General features: G+C 49.9%; 1 protein-coding gene across 2 annotated transcripts in view; it reads left to right on the plus strand.

The window, feature by feature from the left end:
• The window catches only part of FAM168A (family with sequence similarity 168 member A), a 190,900-nt gene extending 184,760 nt beyond the window's left edge, over positions 1-6,140 (plus strand). The window contains exon 8 of one of the 2 annotated variants that reach the window (XM_030331164.2): positions 111-6,140. The gene's annotated coding sequence lies outside the window, so the exon portion shown is untranslated. The remainder of the gene's footprint in view (positions 1-110) is intronic. The other variant, XM_030331163.1, reaches the window with a different exon arrangement.
• Positions 6,141-8,479: the final 2,339 nt, after the last annotated feature.

The following is an 8,479-nucleotide window of genomic DNA, read 5'->3' on the forward strand; positions in this document are numbered from 1 at the left end:
AGAGGGCTCCATTTAGGGCTCCCACAGTGAGGGGAGGGGATCCAGTGGCTTCCTGAAATGGCCTGACAGGAATATCATGGTCACTAATGGCTCTCCTCTTCCTTCCTCAGATCTGGAGTCACACATTGTATGCAACTACTCAAGTCTTACACAGGTGCTGGAGCAGTTCCCTAGCAGCACCACCTCTATTTGCAAGAAGAGACAACGGAAGTGCAAGGGTCACTTTATGCATCTTTAACGGTTTTGGTTTTTATTTTTGGTTTTTGTAAAAGCTGCTTTTTCTAATCTCCTGCCTCTCCCCAATGTCTCCTTCTTAGCAGCTACCCTTCCAGCTCTGTCCCCTCCTCCTGACCAAGCACATCCTCTCTGCTCTTCTCTCCTTCCCCAAGCATCCAGTCCCCGGGGATCCTAGTTTAGTGGCAGAGAGCAGGGTTTATTGCAATGGTTCAGCTGAAGGTGTGATTTCCTTTGAAGAGCGTAACACTTGTGGCCCTTGGGTCTAGGGTAGGAACTCAAAGCTGTTGAGCAGGTTACATCTCTGGGAGATTGTTCTTTATTTTTCCGGAGCAAGATTAGTTTAGGACGTTACTATGTCCTGACACAAAGGAAATGTCTTCTGAGAACCATCGCAACAGACCGAGAACAGGACCACCTGAATTAGGTAGGAGTGTTCATAGCAGCTTAATACCCCAGGTGAGAACCTGGGGAAACCAGATTCTTTCTTTGGGAGAACTTGAGGGAGGGTGGGGGGAGGGAGGGCACTGGGGGAAGGAAGAGGGGAGAGAGGTGCTTGCCTGCTGGCTTTGATTTGTAAGGTCTCTCGCCAAATTGTCTGGGCCTGGACCTTCTGATTTGCACAGTGTTGTTAACTGACCTGGCACTTCCTCAAAATGTAATTTTGACCTCAGTCCTGCCAAGCAGCTGCAGGGTGATGGTATCCCAGCCTCCCAAAGCCTTGGAAGGCCAGATGCCCTATGTAATCCAGACCTTGCCCCTTGAGCCCACAGGGACCCACTCTGATGAGATGCTTCCTCCTGATTAGAGTGGGAACCTATGGCATTTCTCTCCCTTCCCTCTGCCCTTCCCAGTGCCAGGGCTCACCAGCCTGTCCGTGGGGCTCTTGGTTATCTTGTGCCATTCACGGCCAAAGTGAAGGAACCACATTCCAGGTGGGTGCTGGCAGCTCTGAAGGTCAGGATAGTGAAGGAAAAGCAATAGCAATAAACATTTCATAGACTCATGGAACTGACGGGACCTTAGCAATCATCTCATCCATTCCCCTGTTTGATAGATGAGGAAGCTGAGGCTCAGAGAAGATGAAAGAACTTCCCTAGATCTTGCAGTAAATTAGCATTAAATGCAGGCTTCCTACCTAGGGGCATGTTATCCACAAAAATTTAACTAGGGATGGATTGGCTTGGTTTTGTAGAAATTAAGTCAGCAGCACTCACACCTGGTGAACTCTGGAACAGTCTCTGGGCTCTTGTTTCTGCTCTTTTTCTCCATCAATTCCAAAGCGGGGTTAAAGACTGGGCAGAGGTCCCATGGGGGCAAATGGCAGGAACAGAAATTGCAAATGAAGAAATAGCATTTGGAAATTCTGTGAAGACATCTAGAATTTTCGTTCTATACCTGACTCCAGCCCTAGGAGAAGGAGAAAGCGGGCTGGCTGAAAAGGAGGATCTATGCTTTTAGGACAAAAGCCCCTCCTCCTGAAAAGAGAAGGGGACAAGGATGAGGCCCAGGAGGCATGGGAGAAGAGGAACCCCCAAGTCAGGAGTCCAGGCTAGTCTCAGCCAGGAGCCCAGGTTGCCCAGCATTGTCCCCTGCACCCAGCTTTTGGCTGAGCCAGCAGCTCCTGTGGGGGTGGGGGTGCAGGAACATTTTACTGTACAAAATGGGATCATTGATAACATTTGGGACTTTTAAACAACCCTTTTCATTTTAAATTCACATGCACTTGAACATACCCTTACCCCTACCTCCCATGTCTCCCTTAAAGGAGGAAGAAATCAGGAAACTCTTGAGCCAGAAGGACCTCAGAGGTTGTCTGGCATTCCCAGGAGGGCAAAGCCCATCAGCATCCAACCCAGAGCCAGGAGTTGGGGGACCCACCTTCTTGGCTTTCCAGGGAACTGCAGGACCAGTGAGGAGAAACCTAGCTGTTCTAAATGGTCTGTTCTAGAGTGCTGATGGGGTTTCATTTTAAAACAACAAAGTTTTCCAGTGTTAATCCATTTTTTGCAGACACCTCCTCCTGCTCTCTGGTTTTGTAAGGGTGGGTGAAGGTTGTTCTAGATTATGTCATATGTGTGTGGAAAATGCCAAAATAATACTAATGATAATAATAGGAAACCTTTGCATTTGTCAGGTGCTTCATAGATTTCAGAGCACTTCACAGCCTTTAATTTACTGGCCCTGAGAGAGAGAGAGACGGGGTTAGAGTTATTACACCCATCTAACAAATGAGGAAACTGATTGTAGAAGAAAAGGGAGCTTGCCAAGGTGAGCAGAATGCTAGCTAGTATCCTAATAGGTTTCCATGTACCCTGCTACCTCTAGGTGGGCTGGGTAGAACCACAGAGAGGAAGTAAAAAGGGGGAGACCTAGGAATGGCCCTGTTGCTTTTGTTCTTTCTATGCCAGTAAGTAAAAACTAACATCTAGTACCTCACAGTTCACAAAGCAATTTCACATCCATCATGTGGCTTAACCCTGTGAAATAGATTATTCCTATTTGATCCATGAGGAAACTGAGACTTGGGAAAGCAAAGTGATTTGCTCATAAGTGGCAGAGCCACTTGAATCCCAGTTTGTCTGCTTTCCCTCCAGTCTGACTGCACATACAGGCTTGAGGACTAAAGCATCTATGCTCTGCACCCTTTCTTTGCCCTAGTATGTAATTCCAGATCAAAGACAGGCCCCAAGGCAAAAACAAGGTGCAGAAAGGCTGTGGTCTGGAAGAGCCCCAAGTCCAGCACCCTCTTTTCAGTGTGCATGGTGGAGCCCCAGTTCTGCTGGCCTCCCCCTCTTGCTTTGACGGAGATCCACAAGCCTGGCCAAGCTTGGGGAGTCATCGCAAAGGGAACAAGTCCAGGAGAGCAGGGGTAGTAGTAGTGTGCCTCTGGCAGAATGAACATTCGTGGCGGGATCATACGCATCTCTTGGGAGGCATCTAAAGATACTGGGTAGCCCATTGGTAAAGCTGGACAGAAGGTCAGAGCTGGAAGGGCCCTGTCATTGTTAGGAAAGCCAGCAAGCCAGAGAGGACAAGGAGTGTGCCCACATGACATAGTGAGCTACAGTGCTGGCACCAGCATGCAGACACCTCCACTCCAGTGCCTGCCCCCAGTACCACAAGCTTGGTGGCCAGGGTTAGGGGTACAGGTGGTTTTAGTCACCAGCCAACCCTCTTGGCTTCCCTAACTTGTACCTGACTCCCTTTCCTCATTAGCCTGGGGCCCAGGAATCTGGAGTCTGGAGTGCCCCCCAGTGGTGAGAGCCTGAAACATAACTTTTCTGCCACTTGTGAAAACATTTTTTTCCTCACGAGACGGGACAGTTGCTGTGGCTCTTCTCTCTTGGCAATGACCCTAAAGTGTATATCCCCTTATCTAAATATCGAACAAGGACACACAAACCTATCCACATGTTTTTTTAATGTACAAAGTGCTTTGACATTCATTGATTGCCAAATCCTCATTTTATAGATGGAAAAACTTAAGTCTTAAAAGGCTTAGGAGACTTGGGGCACGTGGCTGGCTCAGTTGGTAGAGCATGTGACTCTTGATCTCGGTTGTGAGTTCAAGCCCTATGCTGGGCCTAGAGCTTACTTTAAAAAAAAAAAAATGGCTGAAGAGATTTGCCAAAAGTCATACAGTTAAGAGAAAGAGCTGAGATTTGAACTCTTCAAATCCTCTGCTCTTTCTGCTGGCACCTGCTGGATCTCAGTGGCAGGCATTAAGAAGGGGTGGGCTGCTACCTGTCTGTTCCAAACAGAGGAAGATTCCAAAAGACCTGGGGAGCTCAGTCTTCCCAATTGAGATTTTTTATGAGGGGCCCTGAGGACCCTGGCAGCACCAGGAGGATGAAAATTGGCAACAGAAGGCCTAACCTGAACATAACACTTTGGGGTCATGATGCCGAGAGCTGAAGACACATTCAAGGGCAGCCCCCAGGTTTCTGTCCATTGAAAGACCCGTGTCCCAGGGAAGCCTGCATACCCCTTGCTTTCTGACCCCGGAGGGCCTGCCCACTGTCCAAACGCAGTGAGTCGACACTCCCAGGGGACCTGATGTAGCCTTGAATGGCCAAAAGCACATGCCTTCAATCCCTGGGCTTGCTTTTCCCATGGGTGAGAATCAGGACCAAGAGAGACACTGTATAGTTCCAAGTTTGAGGTTTACCAATCTCAGCTGGAATGCTCCTTTGGAGGGGCTTACTCTGTTCTGAGTGGCATTCAGAAATGAATCACATGGAGCATAAAAGGCAGGCAGGCCCTTAGTCACCAAGTTCTGGCGTCCTTGTGTAGACAAGATTTAGCCAAGAGCCCCAGTGAGGCCCTGGCTGAGCCAAGCCCGGAGCCCTGCATATCAGATTCCTTGGGTCTGCCTCATGGCCAGAGAAGGAAGGCCTAGAGGACATGGATCTTGGTCTTTGTGTGGTCTTGGTTATAGCACTCTGGCTGGATTAATCATTTAGGTATCACCATGGCATTTCTTAGTTGCATTTGAGTGAAGATAAATGGAAGCCCTGTTTTTCCACTCTCTGTTCTACCACATCACTACAGAGTGTGCGGTCCCCAGCTGCTTGCCAAGCTTCAGAGTCCAGAGAGGGGCAGGTTAGGCAGTGGAGTGAGCAGGTAGGAGGCAGGTTCCGTGCAGGGGCACAGCCCCAGGGGAATCCAGGCCCAGCCCAACAGCAGAGGAAGCTCAACCAGGCTAACATTGAATTCCATTCCTGAGCCTCAGAGATCAAGTTTCCATGGGCATGCCAGGTTGGCTGCAGGGTTTGTCCTTTACCTGTGTTCCCTTCTCCTAGAAAACTTGTTTCTGAAGTTATGTATTACATGGTTCCAGGGCCCAGCCTTCACAATTCCTGCCTGGCAGGCCAGCTTCAACATTCCATAGCCAACTTTGCCTGAGCCAGACTTGGGCCCTGTTCCCTCAGTTTCTCCAATGGTTATTTTCTATCTTGCATGCTGTTGAGTCCAACCCAGTGGCCAAGTGAGGAACACAGGAGTTGGGACTGGCTGCCACAAAACCAGAAAGGGTAACTAGAGCTCTTGCTTCCCTGCGGCTGCATCCATAGTCCCTGGGCATTCATGCTGTGGCGGTGAGGCCCTGGACCCATTGCAGCTCCTGGCAGAGTGGGTACTCTCCTTCCTGAAGAGAACCTATAGAACAGCTTTGCAGATAAGTACCAGCCCATAGGAGTCAAATGGGTGAAATCCTCTTTGGGCCTGACCCCAGCAAGACCAGCATCTCAAGGCTCTAGCCTTCCTCCTCATGCCTGTGAGTCAGGAAAAGAGTGGGATTGCCCACAGACCACCTTCTCAAGTCAGCCAGATCGTGTGGATCTATGGTGGGACTCAAGCTCCTCCTTACCCCAAGGGGAGGTAAGGCCAGGCCTCTAGCAACTTGGAGTTGTCTATAATGACCTTTAAAGGCCCAAGGGTCTATCTCCTGACTAAAGGCATTGCATCCCTATATCATATCACGTGACAGAGAAACCTGTTCTCGTGGCATGTAACATCCCTGTGAGAGCATTGTATATGATTTTGTATTTTTTAATTCATTTTAATCTACAGGTTGGAATCTAATTTTTAAATTTTATTGGAACTCACATTTTAAAAAGAAAAGCATTTAAAATAATAATAATAAACCTTTGACCGGTGTCTTCCAAGTAGTTTGATCAAAGAACTTATCAGTGTTTTCAAAACACAGCCTGGAGTGTAAAGATTGGAAAGCCCCGTGGCCTCGCCTTGTGTGTATGAAGTGTAAATCTGGTTTTGTTTTGTTGTTTTGGATTCTTTTGGGTTTTTGTTTCATTTTGTTTTGAAGATCAGATAGTGATCACTCTGAAAGATTGAAGCCAAGAATTTGTAACTATGATATTTACTGTAAGCTGTAGAACATTCAATAACTATTAAAAGAAAAAAAAGTTTCCAAAAAAAAAAAAAAAAAAAGTCCGGGGTGACCAGACTGGTGGTTCTTGGGGCAGGGAGACACCACCTCTTAGGCCAGTGAGTCCCCTGGGTTGCTCCCGCAAGCTGATGCTAACCTTGTTTTCACCAGTCAGGTAATGACTATGCTGCATCTCCCCTCAGGCATAGCAGGGCTTCCTTGGGATTCAGTTGAGGGGTCAGGGAAGTGACCATCAGCACCTGGACTAATTGAGGTGTGTGATACACGGCCAGGAGGTCATAAATGATGAAGGCTGCCATCTTCCAAGGCTCACCATGTGGCCAGCGCTGTGCTTTATGTTTGCTAGTTCTCAAAATCCTCACAGCAGGATGGGAGGCGAGCCCTATTTATTAACCCTGCCCTCAAGACAGGGCAGCCAAGGAGGGTAAGTACCTTGGCCAAGGTCACAGAGCTGTGAGATTCAGAGTCGGAGCTCACACCTGGCCAGGCCCCACATTCTCCTGCCCACCCCAGAGGAGGCAGTGTCTGTGTTTGCTTAAAGGGAGAGTTTGTCAGCTGGGAAACCAAGGGAAGAAGGAGCTTACAGGTTTGTAGTCACAGAAGGACAGTCGAGGGAGGTTATGTGGTCTCCACCCAAATGGTCAACTACTGTCCATTTTCCATCCTAAATCTCTGCCTCCTCCTCCCTCTGGGCAAAGCCACAGCCCTAGTCCAGGCCCAGGCTTCTTTCCCTGGTCATTGTAGCCACCATTGCCTCCCAGGGCCTGGCCCCCAAATCCTGATGCTCCTATAGCCTGTCAAGTATTTCAGCCTCCTCAACTAGAGAAAAAACTGAGGCCCCAAGAGGCTCACTGACCTGGCTCACACTAGAGCTGTAATTGGACTTCAGGATAGACTCCTAACTCTCCAGCCCTTGCTACCAACCCATGCCCTGTGCCTCTGCAGCATGCTCCCCAGTTTCCCTCCTGTCCTCACCTCACAGGAGACTCCTTCTCCCTCCCTTGCGGTGGAAAGCTCTTATCATGTGTGGGAGCTGAGGGCACCTCTGGCCACAGACTTTGTCGGGCTGTGTCACAGCAGTTTCGCCAGAGCAGGAAAGGGATTTTCCAGGGACTCAGCTCCAGGTCACAATGGCAGGGCTGAGGACCAGGAGCAGACAGGGAGGTGGAGATCTGGGCCCCATACTCACAATTCTGGTCCTTGGGGTGAGGGGTGAACTAAGGAAAGGTGAGACTCAGAACTTCCCTCAGCCCAGCGCCCCAGTCTGTCCTCTGGCTCCCAGGGCTGCCAAGATTCAGAGGGACAAGCCAGGAAAACTTTCAGATGAGGGTGGGGGCCCTGAAGGCCAAGGGCATTGGATATACCCATACCTGATCCCTCAGCAATGCATCCCATCCTTTTAGGGACAGTTGAAGAAATTTAGGCCAGAGTCATACTTTGACCTTCCAGCAAGCAGAAAATGGGGTGCCGGGGTGGGGGTGGGGGTGGCAGGCAGTGCTGGAGAAGAGCTGTGCTTATTACCCCAGGGCCCAGCACCAAGGTGAGGGTTATCTCTTACCTGGCCTGGGAAGCCAGACCCAGCCTCAGTCTCCACAGCAAGAGGGCATTTAGAGTCCCCAGTCCAGCCTCCCCCTGGAAAAGGAGGCTGGAGAGTAGGAGGGACCCAACTCCCACCCCATCTCTTGCTTTCTCATCATCTTGGTGTGTCATCCAAGTCCTGGGTGAAGTGGGGTTGGTTGGCTCAGGGGACAGCCAAGTTTGAGAAGCCAAACCTTGACATGCAGCTAAGAGTTGGCAAATAGGGACACCAAGAGGACCCTGGTAGTCCAAGGGAACATTTCCTTGGGAGCACGGATGATGTCCACTAGGCCCCTACAATGAACAACCTGTTTTAGACTTTGGCAACCTATGGTGCTCCAGAAAATTCCTCCTGATGTACAGCCTGTCTCTTTCCCTCCTCTCTCCTAGAACAGGGAAAGCTTTGTTTCCTAGGCCCTAGGAAGTCCCTTCCCTTTCCTACACACCTCAGAAGCCTCAGAAAGAGAAGCCTGTGCCCTGGAGAGGCAAGAAAGAGGCAGGGAGAGATCAAATCTCAAGGCATGTCTGCCCAGCTTCTCTGGGCAGGAGTTTTCTGTGCTGCTAACTGGGCCAAAGGTCCATGGCTTCTGCACAGGAGAAAGGCCTCTGCCCACAGACAAGATGGTGATCTCATTTTGCCATCCTGCTGTGGCCCCAGCCTTAGGGAGCCCTGGCCGGGTTGGGCAGGGGTCTGGGAGTAGGAGTAGTGGCACCTGTGGCCTCAGGGGAGCAGCAAGAGCAAACATGAGCTGGGCC

Source organism: Lynx canadensis, chromosome D1 (genome assembly GCF_007474595.2).
Source record: "Lynx canadensis isolate LIC74 chromosome D1, mLynCan4.pri.v2, whole genome shotgun sequence".
In the NCBI taxonomy this organism is placed as follows: Eukaryota; Metazoa; Chordata; class Mammalia; order Carnivora; family Felidae; genus Lynx; species Lynx canadensis.